Source organism: Pyrgilauda ruficollis, unplaced genomic scaffold (genome assembly GCF_017590135.1).
Source record: "Pyrgilauda ruficollis isolate IOZ18807 unplaced genomic scaffold, ASM1759013v1 scaffold27, whole genome shotgun sequence".
Classification (NCBI taxonomy): domain Eukaryota; kingdom Metazoa; phylum Chordata; class Aves; order Passeriformes; family Passeridae; genus Pyrgilauda; species Pyrgilauda ruficollis.
The window spans coordinates 8318610-8341614 of NW_024524044.1; the positions used below are offsets into that span (position 1 = coordinate 8318610).

Below are 23005 nucleotides of genomic sequence, written 5' to 3' on the forward strand. Positions count from 1 at the left end.
TTAGCCAGCAGTATATATGTCTTGCCTCAAATATGAGCAGCTACCTGCCAGTGTAGATATTTGCTTGTCCTCATAAGTGATTGAATTCCAGGAATATATACACTGTGAGAAAGAGATACAACTCTATAGAGTTAGTGTTGCTACTCCTAGCACATCTGTGATGTACATGTATACACACAGGAGAAAAACATAGAAAAAGATACATATGAATCTAGGAAACTGCAGGTTTTCCTTATAATTCTGTATTGTATGTTTTTGTCTTTATATGTATGTCTTCCCTATAAAATACAAGTTAATTTTCCCCAGTAATAAATTGCTTGATCAAAACTCCTTATCCATCGCTATGGAAGATGGAGATATATATTATGGATAAACCAAATTGAACAATAAAATACTGTTCCTCACAGGAATGTTGGGAAACTTTATAGGTCATCTGCTGCAGGTGTTGCTCCTTTTTACCAGGAGGTGAGGACAACAGTGGTGTTAACTAGTGAGGGTAAAAACCAAACCTTTTTTTTACTGAAATTTACTTAGATTAATTTGCAGGGGAAAATAGAGCAGTAGGAGCATAGTGCTGCCATTTCTAAGAGCCATACACTGCAGTCCATTGTTATAGCTGAAAGTTGTTCTCTGTATGTCCTGTCCTCTGCATAATTTTGTCATGCCTGTTGATCCTCCCTCTTTATATCGGTTCTACTTTAAATGAGCTCTGCAAAAAAACTTGCTGTCAGGTCTGGGAAATATAATGCAACGCCTTAATTTTCTGTATTACAAAATGTTCTGAAATGCTTTCAGAGGGATCCCAGTTTGTGCATTGAGTCAGCTGGAGTAATTAGGGCGTAATGCAATTGTTTCTTTATGGGCCTGAAGCCATCCCAAGAACCACAAAGGCTGATTTCTTCCTTGTGAAAGGTTGCTTTAACCCTTGGCCAGGTGGGTGTCATGGGTTTTGTTCAAACACTTCGAGTTCTGAGACAAATGGAACCACAAGGCCTAAAGTTACTCCGCTCACAGGACCGCAGATCAACATGTGCCTCTCTAGATATTTAAGGAAGACCAAATATTGTTCAAGGAATGTGATTTTGGGTTGAGGGTTTTTTTGCTACAGAATGATAAGAATACCATTCACAGTGCTCTACTTGATGAATCAGAATCTGAAACTATTTATTTTGGCCAGCTTAATATGTTATCCCCCATCTTCCTTATGGAAAATTTTGGCCTTTTCACTAGTTCAATTCCTTAAGGAGCATTATTTTGGACTGCTGAGAAGAAGAGCAAAAATCTGAAAAGCTATTTTCTCTCAGATGGTAAAAGGCAGTCAGTTATAAATTTGGTGATTTGTGCTACATGCTTCTTCTTGTTATGATTACAGTAATTATTCATTTTAAGAGAATTTAATAAGCTATGTTCACAGGCACACTTTGGATTATAAACTTATAACACTTCCCTGCTTTCACTAAGGTAGCATGAACTGTTACTGGTCTTTCTCTCTGACTGTCATGGAAAAATAATTTTGAAAATTGAAAGGTGCTTTGGGGGTTTTGAGTTTGCTTTTACTTCAGAAGATCTCAGACAGGTTAATGGGGAGGTTTTTGCAGGTTGTCTGTGTAGAAAAGGTTCATGCACATTTAATATCTTTTCTCAGAAGCCTGCAGTGATGATTTTAGGTTCTGATTTCTTTCATGAATACTTGAATTTATCAACTAAAGTCAGCACATTTACTCTCTTTGCAACTCTTCACACTTTTGGCTATTAAGGTATAGGAAGGCTGTGTTGTAGTGAACCAAATTCAAATCCGATTTTAAGCTGTTTTGTCAACATTTCTGTTGTCTTCTGTGTAATTATTCTTACTAATACTACTGTGTAAGTACTCATGCCACACCTTCTATGGATGGAGTCGGAAGGAATTATCTTTTCTACTTTGCAAACATAACTTGCACATTTTTGCTTTTTCTCTAAAAAGGCAGAGATGACTTGTTGAATACCTCTCCCCAAAGATTTGAATGGCTGGTTCCTTAAAAAGTGTTTTGTGACCCAAGATGCAGGCATTTTTGTGCTCTCTCTGAACATATCACTAGCTCAGATAAAAACCTGACCTGAATAGATATGTGCCAGAAATGTACCACCAAAGATTGGAGCCTAATCAGAACGCATTGAGGGCTTTCACTTTTTTCTTTCTTTACTTTTCTACTAAATATCAATTTACCCTGATGTTCTTCATTACTTCTAGATTAGCCAAAACCTTCTTAAACTACATAATTACTAGCAAATAGTATGTGTTATATCAATTTATACATTAATAAAGTCATGTAAATTCAAACAAATGAGGGTCTTCACAAACCTCACATATAGAATATTCAGGCCTGAAGTATTTTTGTAGTAGCATTTCATCTTTTTTTTTTTTTTAATTTCATGCTCTAGGTGCATTCTCCATATTCCAAATACAGCAGGCTTGTATTTGTTATTGATTTCGTTTAATTTTCAACTTTGGACCCAAGCTGTTTAAACAGATTACTCTCTGCTTTTATCTGAGTCAACTTCCTCATGCTTTCATCAAAGCAAAAGAGATTATTTGACTTTCTGTCTCATAACACAGCATTACAAGAGAGTCATATGTTGAGTGACAGTGATGGATTCTGTGTTAGGAAATGGCCATTCTGTCTGCATGTAAGTCTCTTGTAATAGTTCCCCATCAAAGACAAAAAAAAAAAATCTCATCTTTATTTGTAGTCTATTCTATTTGTAGTCTATTTAGTGAATACTAATTCATTACAGTTGTATTTACTCATAAGTGAAGCTAATACAATTAAGAACTATAGTAGGTGAGAGTGTTTGAACTGGAATAACGATGTGAAGGCATAGTATGTTTGTATCCTGGCACTGATCCTATACCTTAACTTTCTTATTCCTATGCACACCATATTTGTGAACTGACTAATACCTGGCAATAGAAGGACATTTTCTCTCCAGGCTGATTTGCAGTGTAGTTGTGAGATTTGATGGTAACTAGCACTAACACAAGCTTTCAGCACAAATTATGTTTTCTGGTTGGATCAAAACTTCTTATCCTTCATGTCTTATTTATAAGCAGTTTAAGATGGAGATAGCAAGTTGAATAGGTACTCAATTGACTAAATCTGTGGACAATTCTTGGAAGACTGCTGGGAGCATACAGAACTCTGTCTACATTTACCTTTCAATTGTCTCTGCAGGAACAATTGGGTTATAGGTGTATCATAGGGGTTCCCTCAGCAGGGAAATCAATATGGACAACAGCAAGTGCTTTGGAGATACATAGCATCGTCAGGGGTTGTGGTGTTGACTGACTGCGTGTGCATCTCTTTATCTCGGCTCTCTTGGGCTTTGTGCTCCAGCCTGAATAGGTGAAGTGATAAAATACCACTGTAGGTTCTAAAGGCAGTTTTTCCTGTAGAGGAACTATAGATATTTCCTACCTTTATGTAGACTGTGGTAAAAGGACTCCAAACTGCAGCAAATGACATCTCCCAGACATAGTCTCAAGGCTCAGCTGAGCAGCCAGGGAAGCTCTTCCAGGGCTTTCATGCAGGAGGCGCATGATTCCTTGTGAGCTATGCAGATCTGTTTTACCCTGATATGGCCAGGCCTCTCTTCACAGTGTTGTCTTTCTGAACAATCAGTACTTTATACAGAGACCTCAGTGTCATCAGCTTGGAAAGAGCAGCAGTGCAGGTGATCTCGTGCTGCCTGCACTAAACCCCAGAAGCCCACCACGAGTTTATCCTCCAAATGTGGGTCAAGGATTCCTCTCTGTCCTGGGAGGCCTGGATGGCTTGGACTGGACCCAAGTGAAGGAGGGAAGCGCACAGAAACAGGAGCTGCAATAAACTCAGGAATGAACAGAAATAAAGCATACTTGTCTGTTTAATTTTTTCAGGTTAGCCATTTCAAAAGAGCTGCTGCAAATAATCAAGGCACTTGAATCTATTGAAGGACTGTTTCTGGTATGGCTCAAAATTGAATACTAATTGGTTGCATTTCTGTAGGAAAATCAGCCCAAGCCTGAAATTGCTATACTACTGAAAGATTATGTGCCTCAGCATTTGCTTAGGCTGTGTATAATCTAACATATGGACACACTGCAGTCTTATTGGCAACCTGCAGCAGCTCTAGATATACTTCTGCACAAAAATGAAGCAGCAGAATTTTAGTACCAGTTATTGACACACACACACACACACATATATATATATATATAAAATTATGATAATTATTTTTCATAATTCTGTATTTCACAGGCAAGATACGGAATAAAAAGTGATCATACTAAAATTAGAATATCAGTGCTGGCAGGGATGTTGAATTGTGAATTGTTTTTCTGAGAGTGGTCAATAAACAAGTCAGGAAGTAGCTAACATTTTTGCTGGCCAAATTAGATCTGGTTAATCTAATCTTAATCACAAGTGGCATGTGTTTATCCTCCATAGCATCTCTTTACTGAAAGTTTTGTGTATATACTGAGGATGATGTATAAATGGACCTGCAGGCATTTTGTGTTAGTGTCAAGGATTTATATATTTTTTTTTTATTTTCACCTATACCATGTAATGGAATATAAAAAAGAATAGCAAATGTGATTATAATGATCTGAACAGGCTCACTCTTAATGATATACAGCTACCTTCCTATTTTTTTGTCAAAGCCTTTCTCTAATATAAATGCCTAGAATCTTATTAAAAATCTGATCTCATTAGGTACACCATCAGTATTAAAATAGTGTATCCTAAATCTCAGTCATTTAGAAATGATCAGTAATGATAAGAGATTAAATGAGGGGTTCACCAATTAGTATAAAAGTCTTAGAGGAACAGAAAGTACCTTCAAAGAATTTGATTATATATTTGGTTATCTGATTTTTTTTTTTTTTCTGAAGTGGTACGAATACTTTAAACTTTTTTGCATAATACTGGAATATTTTAAGCTTTTTTGTCACTTTGGTGTGCAAACCAAATGTAAGGGGAAGAATTGAAACATTTAAAATTATTTTTAAAAAATCTCTTTTTAGTTTTTCAAGATGAAATGATTGACAATTAAATGTAAAATCTTAGGCTGCTTTTGGTCTTCTGCTGCACCACTATTTGTTCTTACATGTGCAGTGGGATGGAGTTTGATGCAGGATTTAATCCTTTTACCCACTCCATGGTACATTGTGAGCCTTCCTATGAAAACCCTGTGGTCGTGTCTGTGTACGATCATCTCTGATCACCTTTGCTAGTTGGTTTTGTCCATATCACAATCAAATGGTATCAGACAGTGCTACAGAGTCCGGTAAAACAAAGTCACAAACTCCATCAAACTGGTAAAAATCTGAAGCCGCAAGTCCTGCACGGAAGGTTCTCTCCATCACGTGAGGAACATTCCAGTCTCAGGCTGCTTTGTTCCAAGGCAAGTGATCTTGGAGCAGCTGGCATTTCCAGCTTCCAGTCCTCCTTCTTTGGGTTGTGCAACACCTGGCAACCAAAAACTGTTTTACTAAAAAGTAGCATTAGAATGGAGTCACATGCTGTGTCAGTGACAGCTTGGAAAGAAAGCAACTATTGTGTCCTCTGGTGTGCAACATCCCTGCACTGTGGCCTGGTTCTCCTAGTAAAAGATGAAGCATGGCATTAAATTTGGATTATTTTGGTGTTTGTTTGTTTTTTGTTTTTTTAACAGTGATTCTTAGTTTTCACAGAAACTTAAGCAAACTAAGGCTTGTTTTGGCCACTCTGCAAGGGACACTGCCTAATTCAGATGTAAACCTTTTTCACTAGGGCACTGCGCAGTGAAGGCATCCTAAGTCAATTCTTTATTGCTGCTAAACCTGTTTCTTTTTCCTGCTAGAGTAGGAAGCAGGGAAAGAGCAGTACATTAGAGTAAATGGTATATTTTTGTAATTCCATGTGTATAAATATTGGTGCAGTGGTGGTAGTTTCCATATTATTAAGTGCCAGCAAAAGTTTTTCAAAATTTACCTTAGAGCCGTAAGTCCAAAAATGCATGGTGAGGCAAAAAGGTGAATAAGCCATTTAAATGGTGAGGGTTTAAGTGGGGAATGGAAGGGGACTGGGGAAGGGCATAACCACAGACTCATGTATTGCTGTGGGAGCAGGAAGGGCCCAGATGTATTTTGAAAAAGCATTTAGGGGCAGAAGGTTTTTTTTCCATCTCAACCTGTATCAAATTTCTCCCTCCTTAGTGTTTGTAAATCTTCCAGCATTTTTAGAAATTATTGTTTTATGAAAAATGTAACTCTATATAATGGGTATATATGATAAATTTACACAAAATTATGTCATTTTCAAAGATAGGATAAAAGCCATTACTGCAGTATGAAAACACTTTTCTATCACCTCTAATAATGTTTTCCACATCTTTCCATTTGAAAAAGAAGTGGAATGTATCAGCATGAGGAAGCTGTTCCTACTGATTCCCAGCTGTGGATATGTCAGTGGAGATAAATTCATGTCCTCAAATATTACCCTTTCCTGAGTACCAATTTGCACACACCTTAAATTCCACTTTGACAAAACTAAAGCTTTCCAAGGTGCTCTTCTGCTCCCTCAGCAAGGTTTTGAGGTTTCACGGTGTTTGTACAAGGAGGTTCAAGGCCTATGTGACTAAATAAAAGTAGCCCAGCTGCTGTAAATGGCAGCTTTTCTTTGCCTTTCTTTTGGAGGAGTGGAGGTCAGGGATATACATTTATTTTCTTTGTTGGTGCAGGTTTTCTATGCCCTTCCAGCCCTGCTCCTGTCTGCTGGCCAGCTGGGTTGTTAGTGGCTGGTGGCTGAGGAGCAGAATCTGCCTTTCTGAGCAGAATTTGCCTTTCTGATCAGACTGGTCGGGGCACTTTGCAGGAACCTTCTGGAGCTGGAAGTCTAGTGGTTGTCTTCGAGTCACTTTTTTTATAATATGTACCAAATCTGAGTAGGCTTTCATTCAGTTTGGAGTTCAGGGATGAATTAAATGTCCTTTCTATCAAATTTGTTTATCCCTCAGCTCAGAAAACTGGGAGGATTATCCTGCCTCTCCCCTCAAACCATTGTGTTCAAGGTTTTGTGTAGATTTTAAATGAAACATCTTTGTGCAGGTATATTTTCTGGAAAGGGGAAAAAACTCCATGATTTCTATATTTATTTATTTAATTCCTGTCACCTTAAAAGCTGTTTTTGCAGACAAACTGCTTTTGCATGTTTGCTTTTATAAAAGATGTGTTTATATGAATGTGCACCTTCTTGGTGACTTCCACAGGGTAGGACCCTCTGTGCTTTTGCATCACGTACTGCACCTTGCTGAAATTACCTCTGGGTTATTGTACCACCAGCTTTCCATTAACCAACTGACTATTAAAAAAAATTTTAATAAAATGCCTTTGGGAATAGTAAATGACAAACTTCTCGGAATATGAGCCTTGCAGCCCAATCTCCTAAAAGAAGCACCTGCAATCTGGCTTTATAGCTGATACACAGCTAGTTGGCAGACAAAAACCTTGCTAGGATTTCAATTTACAGCCTATGATACATAGGATTCTTTCTTCCTTGTAATGCTTTAAACTGAAATTGAATTTTAAATTAACTTGACACTGTGCTGTTTTCAAGTCAGATAAATAACTGTGTTCCTTTTCCCTTTTCCATAATATATTTGATATCTTACTATTAAAGCTTTTCCTGAATTGATGTTAAAATTATACATTTGCCTGTCCTTCCTTTCCTTAGGATAAAAAAGTGAAACATAACCATGGAGCTGTAAAAAGTATTGTTTGCACTTTGACAGTTATATGGTTTCGTAGTTTGGAATTTGCCAGTTTTATTTCTGTTGCTCACTGTAACAGCTCGTGGTTTATTTCTGTGTTTTCTCACAAAGCTTTGATCAAACAGTGGCCTTCAGAATTACGTTCTTTGAGCCTTCATGCATGTAGATATCTTCCATTTACTTCATCAGAAGACCCCATTCTTCGCTTCAGCACTCCATTTATACCTTCACAATGTTAATGAAACAATGTATCAACATTGTTTTGGAGTGATTTTTTTTTTAATGTACTTTTGCATTTTGCAGTTTTTTAAGCTGTTAGACCTACACGATGCAGGTAATAATGCTTGTAAAACACACCAGGTAGTTACAATGTGGTCAGTGGTGTCTTAATCTGACACCTGGTAGCATAAATATTTTTTACACTTGATAGATGATGCCACCAGGAAGAATTATAGAAGAGCTGCCTTAAAAAAAGGCAGATGGAGTCAAAGTATTTTACAGATAATTAAATAATTACCCGTGTTTCCGAATGTGCTGTGTAGTAGAAAGAAGGACTTTTACAGTAGAACTACTTGTGGTTTTTGTTTTTGTTTTCCCTGATTCTCACACACTTAATTGAACAAACCTTTCTCATCAAACTGTATCTCCAAGGGCTTACACTGAAGGACATACAGTGGCAGAATTTACAATGATAGCATGCTGAGCAAAATATATTTCTTCTGTTCCTGGTAAAAATATAACACCGTGGGTCCTTATGTGTAACTTAAAATAAGGTACTGAAGTACATCCCTCCCTCCCTCCCTCCCTTTTTCCCCCAGGAAAGCATTCTCCAAACTCCCATTTTGTACCTTCTGGCTTTCAGCAAAGCATTAGCATTCCAGAAAGAGTTTCACGAGCCCCTAGGTTTGAACAGTGGTCAGGACAGGCAGAAGGAAAAGCTACCAAACACTTTCCCTCTTAGGCTTGGGGCTTGAATTGTAACCAGGGGCTTTTGGGAGTGTATTAAAGAGCACTGCTTTCCTTGTCTGCTCCTTCCCTATTCCCTTGTTTTCTGATACCAGTATGACCAAAAATCCGAGGTTTTTTTATAAGCAAGAACAATGAATAAATATTTGGAATATTTCTTATCTCTGAATGTATTAACAAAGGAGAAAAAAACCACACTTCTGCCTTAAACAGGGCAAGAAGTTATGCAGACCTTCCCACTTCAGAAATTCTCCTAGGGGAAGGAATGCCACGTGAAATTGGACAGTTATCATTTTCTCAAATGAGGGTGAAATACCAGGGCCTTCGTTTGGGTGCTTTTCACTCTTTACAGTCCAGTCATCTGTTCCCTCTGCCCACCCCGACCCCCCACACTCCCTCAAGGTATTCAAATGGAAAAGCTTTCTTTCCAAGGTATTTGCACAAAGAAGGCATTTGGCAGCAGAGATTTCTTCCAAAAGCATCTGACTGTGCTGTGGTCCTTCCCCAGGACTTAGCTGAACGTGCTGAGAAAGGATTCTTGCCCCACACCCTGTGCAGTTACGGTCCTCTGGGTGCACGCTGTCATTGCACATTCTGGGCTGTGTGCCTGAGAGTACCTAGGCATATTTGTTTGAGTCTCTGCCAGCATATATGCCAAAGAGATTATGCTTCATATTTCATCCCAGGGTGAAGAGAGCCTAAATGGGTTTATCATGGAGTTTTCATTCACTCTGTCATTTCTCTCTTCTTTATAGTTCATTGCTAGACTTCTAATTTTTCCCGACAGCAGTGCACACCCCTGCAGCTGGCCCTGCATAATGATTCCCTCCTCCTAGACTGACAAGAGTGGATGCATAAATCTACTGCCATCAGGGTGCCTCCTTTAGCAGACACTGCCCCCTCTCCCCCCTGGAAAAAGATCTGTCTCCACCCCAGCACTCTCATTTACCACCTACCACTGTTGCCTGCTGAGCCAAGATGCTGCCTGTGACCGTTATCCTGCCTATGCTAAACATCAGGAAATGGCTCTTTTTGGACAAAAATACTTTTTTTTTCCTCCTAATGATAACTATTAGTGAAAATTGGAGTGCCTTTGGCAATTGTATTTGATGCAAATATTACAACGTACGGCAACGAGCTCCTGTGAAAAGCAAGGGTGAACTGATTGCTTGAATCAGGAGCTGGAGGGTAAGAAGGTCTGTCAGGAGCAAGAGATTTGACCAAATACAGGTCTTTAGAAGGTCTTAAGTTAGAGATCCCCATGTTCTCTGAGGCCCTGTGTTAACTCAAAATGATTGCTTTGAACTATTGAGTAAGGGCAGTAATGTCAAATCCAGGGCTTCTCAGCTGCTGAACTCATCAAGCACATTGACAGTTTATAAATCAGACAGGACTTGTGGACCCTCTACAAAGTATTGTTTTAAAATCTCTTCCTTAGCCCTCCATCCTTAGCTATAGCAGTGGAATATTGTAGCTGGCTAAAAATCAATGTAAGGCTAGTTTAAAAGGCAGCAATCTCTGTTCCTATTCTGAGAAGAAAGCACAAGGTGAATGTGCAGTGTATCGCAAGAGCTTCGTCATTCTTTACCAGCAGTGAAGGTATAGGTAAAGGTCATCCCCTTTCATCTTCCAAGAGTCTAATCCACAAAATACTACATTTCTCTGATAGGTATTTGGTGTTAGCAACATGCTGATAGTCTAATATTCATAGTTGCTTTTAAACTTAAATTATTATTGTTCTTCAGCTACAAGTAATTGGCAGTTTTTTCTGACGTTGTCCTTATAATGATTCATACTGCAGTTGTTTTGGAGAGATGGATAAACTACAATTGTTTATATACAAACAGAATATGGCATTGGCTGCCAGAAAACAATCTCACTAATATTTGACTTGTTAGGTTGCCTCATGTTTCATGTTTTGGCTCAGAGAGAGCAAGCTTAAAATTAATTGAGAAGAATTTCTTTCTTTCTGAGTGTGTTCAAAGCTAGTGGTATTTTCTCCTCTGTAAATGTTGGCAATTGATTATAAAATGTCAGAGGTGTTAGCAGTGTCAGCGACCTTCATCTATACAGCTGGAATAATAGGCAAGACTTGCTTTAGGACACCCTGCAGTTGCTGACAGGTTTTGTTGCATCTGCAGCCAACTCTGTATCATTAACGAGGAAAAAAGGGTGGATAAGGGAGTGTGAATTGTAAATGTAAGAGTGCTCACTCCACTAAATTTACTTGAAAAATGATCATTTTTGTATCCAATGCCATTTTGTACTCTTCATGATTTTCTAATTAAGCCTGGAGGGCTGTGGATCCAGGCTTTGATATGAGCAGTATCGACTGTCCTCTTTCCAGAGAAGAGAACAAAGCTTCCTCACTGTGCTGCTGGATGCTAACTGATGAACTGGTTTTTCTTCCATGCCTTGGTTACTGCATATAATTAGGAATCTTACTCTTGTGACTTCATGTGCAGAACTGCATCCTTTCAGTAGACCTGCCTGCCAGCTGCCCCTCATGCACAGCTATTCCCAGGATCCTTAAATTTGACTTTGCATGTCAACTGTTCCTATTTAAACAATGAGCTTTGAAGCAAACTATGGGCATGCTGAAGAAAAAGCTCTTCATATCTAACAACAGTCTCTTTTAGAATCTGTTTGAGGCTAAGGCTCAACTTTAAAAGTGGTCATGGTGTTAATTTATTTGAAATAATTTTAACAGAATAGAGAAGAACCTGTGATTCTTGAAAAATGAGAGAAGAAAGAATATGTATCCACTTGCTGGGTAGACCCATGTGAGTGGTTTTCTGAGGGGATTACCCGTTTCTTGTCTCAGCCTTCCCTTGCAGCAGAAGCAGTGACAGAGTCTGATGGCTAGTGTGTTGCTGGGATTAAGGGAGAAGGCATTTCCCCCTTGGAGAAGGGGAAGGGAGAAGACAGCCATGACAGAAGTGTCAGAGCAACAGGAATAAGCCTCACTTAGATTTGAGGAGAAATTTCCAGCCCTGTATGACATTCCTTCACCTTAATGATGGAGAAAGTATTTTTATTTTTTATTTTAATATCTTGTCCTTATGATATTTTAGGACTGGCATTCCTGTACTTTATTCCCTGAATATCTTATCTATTAAATAATGTCTCTATTCCTCTCTGCTGAGAGCAGGTACACAGAGAAACAGAAAAAGATCTTGCTGCATTGCACAAGGGGTTTTTTTTTTTAGTATTAATAAAGAAACACACATGTTTAAGAATTTTGGAGGGGAAGAAAGCCTCAGAATGTTTATCTTCCAAGACACTCTTTGAAGTCAGCTTTTTACTGTGGAGTAAACGTGATGGCCAGCTAAAAGGTTTGACGCACGGCCACGATGGAGGCAGCTGGAGGGCTGGGAAGTGGCCGTGTGATGATCCACAGGAGATGGGGCTTGTGTGTGACCCTGGGCCGTGGCACGGGGAGGTGTGACTGGAGGGTGCTGCTGGCAGGGAGAGCTGCGGACTGTGCACGGGAATCCACTGCTTTCACTGCAGACAGGACTGACAGCCATGTGACGTGAGAGCTGGTTTAAAAAATACTGTCCTGCCTTTAGAATCCCAGCTAGAAAATGTATTACTGTAAAGTTGGAGTTTCTTCTAGAGGAAATACCCGCCACTGTCTTTTACCCCCAGTTCCTTCTTTAGTGTTACCTAGTGGAGGACTTAGGATTCATTCCTAGTTTTCTTACCAGGCTAGTTTTACCTAAATGCATTAAATCCTTTCTGTTTGTGTGACAAGGTACTTCTGATAATTTGGAATTGAAATAACTTAGAGTTTTCCTGTATAAAATGAGTATAGATTTTGGCTGTTGAAAGGTTCCTTGTTGGAGAAGATGCATCCAGTAAAAGTGGTCGCAAACATGAAAAAAAAGATTGGCTATGTTTCTGAAAAGCACAGACTAGTCTTCATTCCTTTTGGAAAAAATAATAGGATAACTGGGTTTGGAAGGGAGCCCCAGAGGTCGTGCAGTCCTATGGCTCAAATCGGGGCCAGTAAGGTCAGCTAGCTCAGGCAGCTAGCTCAGAACGTATCAAGTATTTAGCAGTCAACTCTACATACCTCCAAACTTAAGAACATGGTCGTAAGTTTCTTGGGAATTCTGAAAAGAAAAGAATTTATTGTAATACGTCTCCCTTGTCTTCATCTTTCAGAAGTTTAAAAAAAAAATAGGGAAACTCAAGCTTTCCTATGCATTTCCTTTTATTTTTAGATGGAAATAAAAATTTAATCAGGCTAAACCTTACTTTCCATACTCAATTATTCCCCAGAAAGTTTAAATAAGTATAGATGTAGGCTTTTCAAGAAAATGCCCCTAGAAGCTAATTTCTGAAGCAAAGGGAAACTGGAAGGTGACATTGCTTTTGAAAATTGAGCCTTAATAAAAGGCTTCATTTAGTCATCCATCCTTGAAAATGGATGGTGAAATATGTGAGGGTTGAGAGGGAAGGGGAAAAAACAGAGTTGCAAGAGAATGATACCAGATGAAAGTACAAGGTAATTTGAGTCCTTGGTTAATGTCCCTGTTAGAAATTAGTCCTGGCTGGTTTGGTCACCCAAAAACTGGCAGCTCAAAACAAAATTCTTACCATAAAGTGTTCTTGTTATAGTCTGGGCTTTAGCAGGTTTTTTATGGGGCTACTGTTATCTAGAAAAGTGGTCCCTCCGAAGGAGAGTTAGGATGCTCTGTAGAGAGCTTTGCGTGTCCCCGGGGTATCTTGAGAGGGCACCTGTGGTGCAGAGGAGCAGAGAGCCCTGCTTATCACCAATGGCAGCTGTGCTGAGTTTGCCCTTCTCTGGGGCTGTGTTGAGTGTGCAGCAGTGGGGCAGGGTAGGCATCCCTCGCTGTGCCCGGGCTGTGGAATGCCGTGCTGCTCCTGTGCCGAGGGAGCTGAGCGCCTCTCTTCTTGTTCCAGGTGCGAAGAGTGAGGGGCACAGCCCAGGGCTCAGCTCTGGGGCTCAGCTGCTACCCCCAGGAGCACAGCTGAACAAGAGCAAGCACTGACACCGCCTTGTCTCCTCTTGAAGTGCCAGAAGAAGTGGGTTCTTGTTTCCCAAGCTGTGGAGTGCACACAGATTTTTCATGTGAATTTTCTGTTTTCAGGTAAGCTCTTTTTTTTTTTTTAATACAATAGAGTTTTCTAAATGCAAAATCATATTCTGGTTTTCTAGACAAATGTATTGCTATTTATCAAGACTTTCAGACGTTGCTGGAGCATTTAATAAGTGTTTATTACTACTAATGGAGATAAAACTTCTAGGAGTCAGTCTTGCAAGAGGCATTAAAAATTAGCAAAGGGGGAGAAAAAAAGCAAGAATAGCTTGGCAGAGGTTCTGTATTCATAAACCTATTTATAGATGGTGTGCTGGGTAGAGGAGCAGGTTTGTGCCTCTGCCAGCAACACGCTGCAGCCTACTGCTGTGCTTGCCCTAATTTTGCACTCACATTCTGAGTCTCCCAGGGGATGCTGAGCAGCTGTGTGGCTGACCTGAATCTCGAAGGTGTGTGGGTTTGACTGTGACTCTGAGGATGATCGGAGAGATTTGATCAGCTTCTTTTGCAGGATCTGTTCACATGGATTAGCGTGTGTTGGCTTGGCTTCTCAGAAACCAGCATGTAAAACCTTCTTCTTTATTCTCTAGTGGCCAAAGAGATCTGAAGCAAGATTGATAAATGGGTTGCACAAACATGGTTCTCGGTCTGTTCTTCAGCTGCAAAGTGGTTTAAATCCATTTTGGCAGCTTTCTTGGTGCTTGTGATGCTCCTGGAGGCGCTGCCACTGAGAGCTCTTGTTCCAGTCTGGCACAAGCCTGGAGGGGAAGGAGAGACTGGGATCCTGTGAGCCACCTTCCTCACAGTTACCAGTAATGACTGTCCATAGACTGAACTTTTTGGAATATAACACTCAGCCTTTCCAGCAAGGGAAACACATGTCTCCTGCCCGGCACCAAAGAGAAAGGAAACAGTGGGAGGGGAAAACAAAATTTAGGAAGAGCCAAGTTAAGGAAACAAGTGTGTTCTAGTGTTTAATATCTGACCTCATGCCAGTTTGGGAGGGGTTTTGTTTAGGTTTTTTAGTAGTTTTTTGTTTTGGTTTGGTTTTTTGGGGGGGTGTTGTTTGATTGTTTTTGGATGCTTCTGTGTTTTAAGTTTTATTTTCCCTTAAAAACAAATGGGGAAAGGAAGAATCAAAATACAGTTTTCCATGCATATGTGCTACAGAATGAATAAAAGTGAAAACAGCTGTTATAAACCAAAAATGTGCATTCTGCCGCCACACACTCATTTATGTACCTAAAATCATGATTTTTCAAAAAGTAGGAAAAAGCATGAAATAACACAGAAATAGCCACTATTTAAGCTTATTTAGAAATGCACATCAGGCAGGATGAGTATCACTGAGGAACAAAGGTGGGTCCTGTGGGGGATGCGAATGTAAGAAGTGGACTCACTGAAAGCAAGTAATTGCAGAGTAATTTTGCTGTGGAATTTTAAACCAATTATGTGAACAACAGAGCATATGTTCTGAAAGTAGTCAGAAGTGGTTTTTTGTGGGTATAGCTAGCATGGTTTCAGAAAGCCTCTGCCTGGCCAGGGTTAGTGCTCCCACAGCTGAGACAACATCAGTGCTTGCGTGTTTGGCTGTACATCATTGCCTTGCTGAAAGTCAGCTTTTCTCAATCTGCCTCTCCTGTGGTACATCTTCCAAAAAATGTAAAAAGGTGTGTCTGATAATATCTAGTGCCTCAGCTCGTTTCTATGTCTGACTGGAAAGTCTGGTGTTCAAAAGGTGCTTGATCTTATATTTTGCAATTATTAAATGTTTTGATAAGCTGCATCAAACTACATCAAATTTTACTGAAATTACTGCAAGTTTCACATAACAGGACTGATTAAAGGTGCTATTTCAAGAAGCCTTCACTAATCTAGTTGTTTCTTTGAAAAAAGGATTTGCATCCTTTTGCTTTTTAATAAAATGAGACGAGTACTAAAAATCCACTATCAGCAGTTTGGCTTGAACACCAAGGCATGTGGCTTATTGCTCTCCAGAACATGGAGGATATTAAATGTGGATATTAATTATCTTCTTTCCTCCATCACAAAGAAAATAGAAATGCTCACATGAAAAAGGGAAAACAGTTTATGGGATTCTTCAGCACTGCCTTTCTTAGTATGTAAGTGGGAATTTTGATGCCTAGTGGATATGAGGTGTTTCCTAATGTTAAATGTATGTAAATAAGTGTAAATCATGTTGATTGGGTGTTTTTGGGGTTTGTTTTTTTTTTTTTTTCTTTTACAACCGTTAAAGCACCTACATGGTAGAGCACTTGACAAGTGAAACAAAAACTGTGAGATCTCTGCTGAACTTTCTTTTGTTTCTAGGAGGTCTCAACAAACCTCCTTAATCTTTGTAGTTTTCTCTTTAAATAGGTGGCCAGTGTAAGCATTTCTGCAAATTCATTTCATGTGAAGATTTTGTCTCTGAAGTTGTTCAAGTAAGCATAGCTGCAAATCTGATTCACTTGTGTGGCGCTGAACTTCACATGTAAATCCTGCTTCTAGTAAGTCAGTATTGTGCTAGGAGGTGCTAATGGCTGCCATCAATCAGGCCTGGAAAAAGTTGTTCTCCTCTTCTCCCCCAGACGAAATGAGACAGCAATTAAATGCCCTTTTGTTGCGTGATAGCTGAGACAATGGAAATCAATGTCCAAAGCACAAAGCCGAATGGCAAGTCTTAAGTATAAGCTAAGCCATGTGTCCCAAGGGATTGGCATGTTGATTTGCTTACAGCTGAGAGAGTGTATGAAAGGAATAACTGGGGAGTGTAGGCAGCAGGAGATGCAGTAATGCTCCTTGGACCGAAGCCAGACAGGAATATTTGCTGGGAGACTTCTCAGTGGGGCTGTGCTGCCATGATTTTGCCTCCATGCAACCTAAGCTCAGCTCACAGTACATATTTAATCTGTAATTGGCCCTGGTGTAAGATCATCATCAGAAAATGTGATACCATGTTCGTTTGTGCTATGTTTTCACACTGGCCACTCAAGAACAGGCAGTATCTGATCTGGTGAGAAGCCTACTAAAGTAAACTTCACCTTTCAGCTTTTTTCAAAGTGCTTCAGCTGGATAGATGAGCTTACACTCGACCAGTGCTGTTATTGCAGTGCTTTAGATCCCTGGAATAGGATTTGCTGCATCCTGAGAATATTCCCACCCCTGTAAATACCATCACGTTGTTCCCAAGTGCTTGATTGGTGCAAAATTTACTCTTGCATCTCTCCTAAATAAAATTGCATTGTAAGGAATCCCAGTTTGCTCATCCATTTCTTGTACATGCAAACAATGCCTCAAGATTCTTAAACCACAGCATACTCGTTAACTAATATTATCCAGAGGACATGAAATCACTTAGGTGGCTGAATGTGTTTTGCCTGTCTTCTTCCCGGCAGACCTGCTCCAAAGCTCATTATGTCAATGGGACACTTCCTTTTGACTCCAGCTCACAATTCTGCCTTGGCTTTATCGCCTTGCTGAAAGGGCCTTGAGTTACACAGGACTGCTTTGTCTCTAATCTGTGTGGGGTTTTTGTTTTTGTTGGGGGTGGGTTTTTTTCTGCTTTTGTGCAAAATTGTAAATGAATTGAGAACAACAAGCCATTGCATTTACTAATGGCAGAGCACACTGCTGTCATGCAGCTCATATGCTGTTGGCAGAGACTGTAGCTATATGATGCTTTGCAGCAGCTGGGCTCAACTGAGAGAAGCTTTTGCAAGTTTAAGGCTTGGAAGAAATGTTACAGTAAACTTTTTTTTCTTTTTTTTTGTGCCTGAAAAGTATTACACACAGATGAGCAGAGTCACCTGAAATAATACTAGAATTTGATCAAAATAAAATTTATCTGCTTGGAGAGCTCTGTATTGATTTTTTCCTGCGGGTTTCTGTATCTGTTGCAGCTCTTTTGAGGGCTTGAACAAAAGAAAACAAAACTACCTGTGTTAAGAGGTCCACAGAGATCAACAGGCATTAGCAATGGACTCATACAAAACCTGTTAGTTGGTGTTCCTTGTCCTTATTGCTCAGTGGTAAGATGCTGTCTTTTCCTTGTGTCCCCATCAGGGAGACACTTCTCAAACTCATGTTCTGCTGCACTCACATTTACTCCTTGGCAGTATTGGCAGGTGCTGTGAGTGACACACTTCACAATCCCACTGTCCTTGTATCATTTCAGGTGTTTGATGTTGACTCTGGTTCTAGCCATGACTCGCACCTCATTTCTGCATTAGGTTCTCTATTAAAGTAAAATAGAGACCCAAGGTACCAGGAGAGACTCTGTTTGGGGACAGCAATCCACTGCCACATTATATACGGTTTTATATTTAATTGCTATGTCTGTGATTTTGAATAATCACAATTAGGCTTTTTTTTAAATATCTCCTTCTATATTGCAAGCCTTCAGCTGTTCAATAAAGCAGAGCCATTGACTTGTATTTGATGTGTCCATTACCTCCTGCAAATGCTTTGGAATACAATGGAGTAGCATGCAGACTTCAGAGCTGTCATGACAGGTATTAAGAATGTGTCAAATCCCAGTGATGACTGATAACATATCTGTCATTTGTGATGGGATTATTAGGAAGAGAAAAGCCACTAGGAGAAAGATACTCTAGAAAAGAAAGGGGGGGGGGGGGGGGGGGGGAAGACAAAAAGAGAGAGGATTTACTGTTCTTCAGAGCTGCCTGGTTTAATTAAACCTTGTCTAGTCCATAAACAAATCTATTAACTTTCTGTATGGTTTGGCATTTTATGCACTTCAATGCTGCTGCAGTAACTCCATGGAATTTATGTTTCTCTTTGGTGGATAGTTGCACTATGTAGGTATTGTGGCTATGAAGAAGATTCTTGACCCACCTGTACATGGAAACAGCTATTGCAAGAATATTTTTTTGTCTTCTAATCAAAAGCTTAACAGAGTAGCATGAAAGAAAGAATTCAGCGGGTACATAAAATATTTTCTGCATGGAAAATTATGTAAGGGAAGAGAACAGTCTGCCAGTGCCATTTTATTAGTGTCTTTGGTTAGCAAAAGAAGGATTTTTTTTTTTTTTAAGCCTGAATGTGTGTCTTCTGTGAGTGTAGAAAGAAGGCTGAGCTTCATCTCACTCATAAAACTGGGCTCTGCTGAATGAGTCCAGTGTGCCTAGTACACAGGCATTTTCAGGTGTTTCAGGCTGAGCCATAAACACATCCAAGATCTACAAGCAGTTAAATATGAAGACAAAGGAAGCATCTTCTCCAGCTGCCTTCTGGTATTCAGGCAATGCCAGAACAGAGGTGATCTGAGTTTCTTGCTGTTTTAATCTTTTTGTTGCAGAAGTATCCCCAGGAGCAGCTAAACAGTGTGTTTATCTGATGTGGCCCCTACACACACAGAGATCAATTTTGAGGGGTATATTAGATGTCAGGAGAGGGGGAGACTTGAAGCTCAGTGGACTGAGACAATTATTCCTTGCTGTCATAAGTTCCCTGAAATCCCCTTTCAGCAGGGATTCAGCTGCCTTTGCATGGAGACTCATCACAGTGTTCAGATGTCCTTTCTGCTGATTTATCTTTAGCCTTGTATGAAAATAGACCTGGTTTTATGTCTGCCCCTTCCACAAGCACATGCTAGGTGTTCCTCAACTCTTTCAGAGTCCCAGCCCATCAAGGAAGCAAAGGAAGTGGAGGTCAGTGCAGTGCCCCTGGATTGCTGCTGGCGGGCAGCTGCTCCGTTGGGTGTTCAGCCAGAAGGCCCTGGTGGCCTCCCATACTGCATGCTTGGAGAGCAGAGCTGCTCTGAAGGTGAGCAAAGGACAGTCTCAGGTTTGGGAAGCAGAGATGGAGAGCAGAGAGACCTCTGTGAATACCAAGCTGTAGCTGTTGTGTCTCAAAGTGAACAAGATTTGATTGATGTTTGAGTGATCATCGCTGTGTGAGAGGCATACAGTGACCTAGCCCAAAGCCAAATGCTCTCAGGTGGTTTTGGACCCCATTCCTCACAGTCACCACCAGCAAATCAGCTGACCTACACTGCCCATGTCTGCCTGGTGTCACACAGCCCCGGCAGGCCAAGCCCCCCCTCCAGATGAGCCCCCTGCTCTCCCCCACGTGCTCGCTCCCCTCTTGGGTGGAGAGTCTCCCCACAGCACTGCCTGGGGCTGGGGCTGGGGTGGGCAGCCAGCCCCCTGCGCCTGCTGAGCTGTGGCAGTGGCTGCGTGCGCGCTGAGGCAGCGTGGGCTGGAGCTGCAGAGTGAGCAGGGATGGTCCCACCGTGTGTGTGTGAATGTGTGTGTGTGTGTGTGTGTATGAATGTGTGTGTGAGTGTGAGTGTGTATGAATGTGTGTGTGAGTGTGTGTGTGAATGTTGTCTGTGTGTGAGCGTGTGTGTGTGAATGTGTGTGTGTGTGTGTGAAAGTGTGTGTATGTGAGTGTGTATGAATGTGTGTGTGTGTGAATGTGTGTGTCTGAGTGTGAGTGTGTAGAGTGTTTGTCTGTGTGTGTGTGTGAATGTGTGAGGGTGTGTGTGTGAATGTGTGTGTGTCTGACTGTGAGTGTGTATGAATGTGTGTGTGAGTGTGTGAACGTGTGTGTGAATGTGTGTGTGTCTGGGTGTGAGTGTGTTTGAGTGTTTGTCTGTGTGTGTGTGTGTGTGAGTGTGTGAGAGTGTGTGTGTGTATGTGTGTGTGTCTGGGTGTGAGTGTGTTTGAGTGTTTGTCTGTGTGTGTGTGTGTGTGAGTGCGTGTATGAGTGTGTGTCTGTGTCGTGTCTGTGTCTCTGTGTGTCTCTGTCTGTGTCTGTCTCTGTCTGTGTGAGTGTGTGTGTGTGCGTGCTCTGCTGGCAGCAGGGTGCCCTGTGGGCCCCGTGGGGACGAGCAGGCACTGGGGCCATTGCAGCACGCCCATGGGCTCACACCCTCGCTTACCTCATGGAAACTCACTCACCCGTCCAGGCCCTCAGGAAAGACCTTTTATTTTTCCCATCTCTGAATGCACCTTCACCCCACCCCAGAGGCTGGCTGAGCAAAGATCGAAGTGCAACCTGAAGCAAGGACACGGGCTTTTAAATGTGATGTATTGCAGCTTAATTAATTTCCCAAGGTAGAAGGTAGTTCTCTCAAGGCCCTCATGGCAAGTATCCCAAAACAGTGGTTGGGGAACCCAAAGCTGGTTTAGCTTAAGGGATGTTAGAGGAGCCTGATTTTTTTTTTTTTTTTTTTTTTCTCCAGAAGCTGAACTCAGCATTTCTTCACAGTACCTTGAACTGTACATCCAGAAACCATTAATCATACTGTAAAATCTTGGCTTCAACTTCCCCCTTTAATATGTAGGTGATTACCATACCGTTTGTTAACGTGTCTAGCTGGCTGACAGCACCTCTGTTCATACTGCTTAAACTTGGTTTTGAAAGAGGAAGGACTGTGGAGAATGGTGCTGCAGTGGAGAGCCTTCCTGCGCCAGTCTTAGGTTTGATTTTGGCCCCAAGTAGGTGCCACACAGGTGTTGTTATATATTGGTGATGGGCAGTACATGGTGCCTAACTTCCTCTTCAGTGGCAGCCCCTTAGCAAGGACACTGGTGCAAATAGGGACTGCTGGCAACATTCACTGTTACTTTTTTTCCTTTCTTTTACCCCACAGTGCTCTCGTTGTCTTTTATATACTCCCATATTTGATAGATTTACATTCTGAATGGATTTTCTGTCCCAAGAAAGGACTACATTAGAGTGCTGATGAGCTTAGAATAATCCCTGAAGAAAGCTATTCCTTCCCTGTAGTCCCTCTCTTTTCCCCAGTTCACTAGATTTTGTCAGTTTAAGAGAAGAAGTGGAAAAACTTATCTGGGAGCTATTGAACAAGTTGAGTTGAGACTCAGTTTTTTTGGTTTTTTTTTTTTCATTTTGCATGTCCTGAGGTAACACAGAAAATTAAGAGGTTAAGGGAGTCACTGCTGAAGATCATTGAACTTTGAATAAAATTCCTTTGAGTGTCCAAGATCAACAGTGCCCTGCATGGTCTCATTGTGCTCAGTTTTACATATGCTCACACTTAGCTACAGCTCAGTTCTGGATTTATTTTTTTATTTAGTGGTTGGATTAGAAACATGTTTTGAAAACCAAACCAAACCGTGACTACTATCCAATTTAAATACAAAAGAATATGTTCAACCTGAAAAGAAAAAAAACTACTTCATGAAGAAAGACCTTTGTAACTAACTCTTAAGTTCATTGAACATTTGAATGAAAACTGATTTCCATGTTTGTTTGGACAACCTTTTCAAAAAATTAAAGATATCAGCAGTGCTTGTGGTTGCTGTTTGGGGGAGGGCATCTGGAAAGCAAAATATTGCAGAATTATTTTTTGGTGATCATAAACAAGCCTAATAGATCTCTCTTTTGAAAATGTGTAACTGCTGACATGAGGATGTTGGAATATTTTTAGTGCTGATAAAGAAAAGAAACATTCATTGGAGTTTTGTTAATCTTGAACAAAAACCCATGTTTAGCTGTGGTTGCTGTGCTCTGGATGGTAGCATTACAGTGTGTATTAGGAAGATTTCTTTCACCTGTGACTTTCCTTTGTTGTTTCCACCTCTAAGGGTTTTATACTTTTATACTGTATTTAGAGGTGAGGGAATGAGAGAGAGAAAGAGAGGTTTGGTTATAAGGAAAATAGTGTACTAGACAAGTGTCTTTGATAATACTTTCAAGGTGGTGTTTGCAAATTGAAATGGTGCAGCTAAGCTTAGATAAAGCTAAAAAGACTGTATTTGTTTCAATTGGTTGGTGCAATTCTGCCAATCCCATCTCAGCCCATCTGTACTTTCCAGTCAGCTGGGAGCTCCCTGGTTAGCTGGTAAATGATGGAAAGTGGCTCAGTGAGCAGTTCTGCCAGCTCCCTCAGTGGATCCCTTGGGTGGATCCTATCCAGCCCCACAGACCTGTGTGTGTAAGTGGTGTAGCAGGTCACTGCCCAGTCCTCCTGGATTACAGGGCCTTCATTCTACTCCCCATCCCTGCCTCTGGGTTCAGGGGGTTTGGTACCCAAAGAACAGCTGGTCTTACTATTGAAGACTGAGGCAAAGATAGCACTAAGTACCTCAACCTTTTCCTCATCCTTTGTCGCTATGCTTCCCCCCACTTCCAGTAAAGGGTGGAGATTCTCCTTAGCCCTTCTTTTGTTGCTTATGTATTTATGGAAACATTTTTTATTATTGTGG

The 23005-nt window shown here is 40.7% G+C and overlaps 1 protein-coding gene across 1 annotated transcript in view; it reads left to right on the forward strand.

The window, feature by feature from the left end:
* PLXNB2 (plexin B2) overlaps positions 1–23005 on the forward strand; it is a 241864-nt gene that overhangs the window by 57339 nt on the left and 161520 nt on the right. The window contains exon 2 of the mRNA XM_041471550.1: positions 13669–13856. The gene's annotated coding sequence lies outside the window, so the exon portion shown is untranslated. The remainder of the gene's footprint in view (positions 1–13668; positions 13857–23005) is intronic.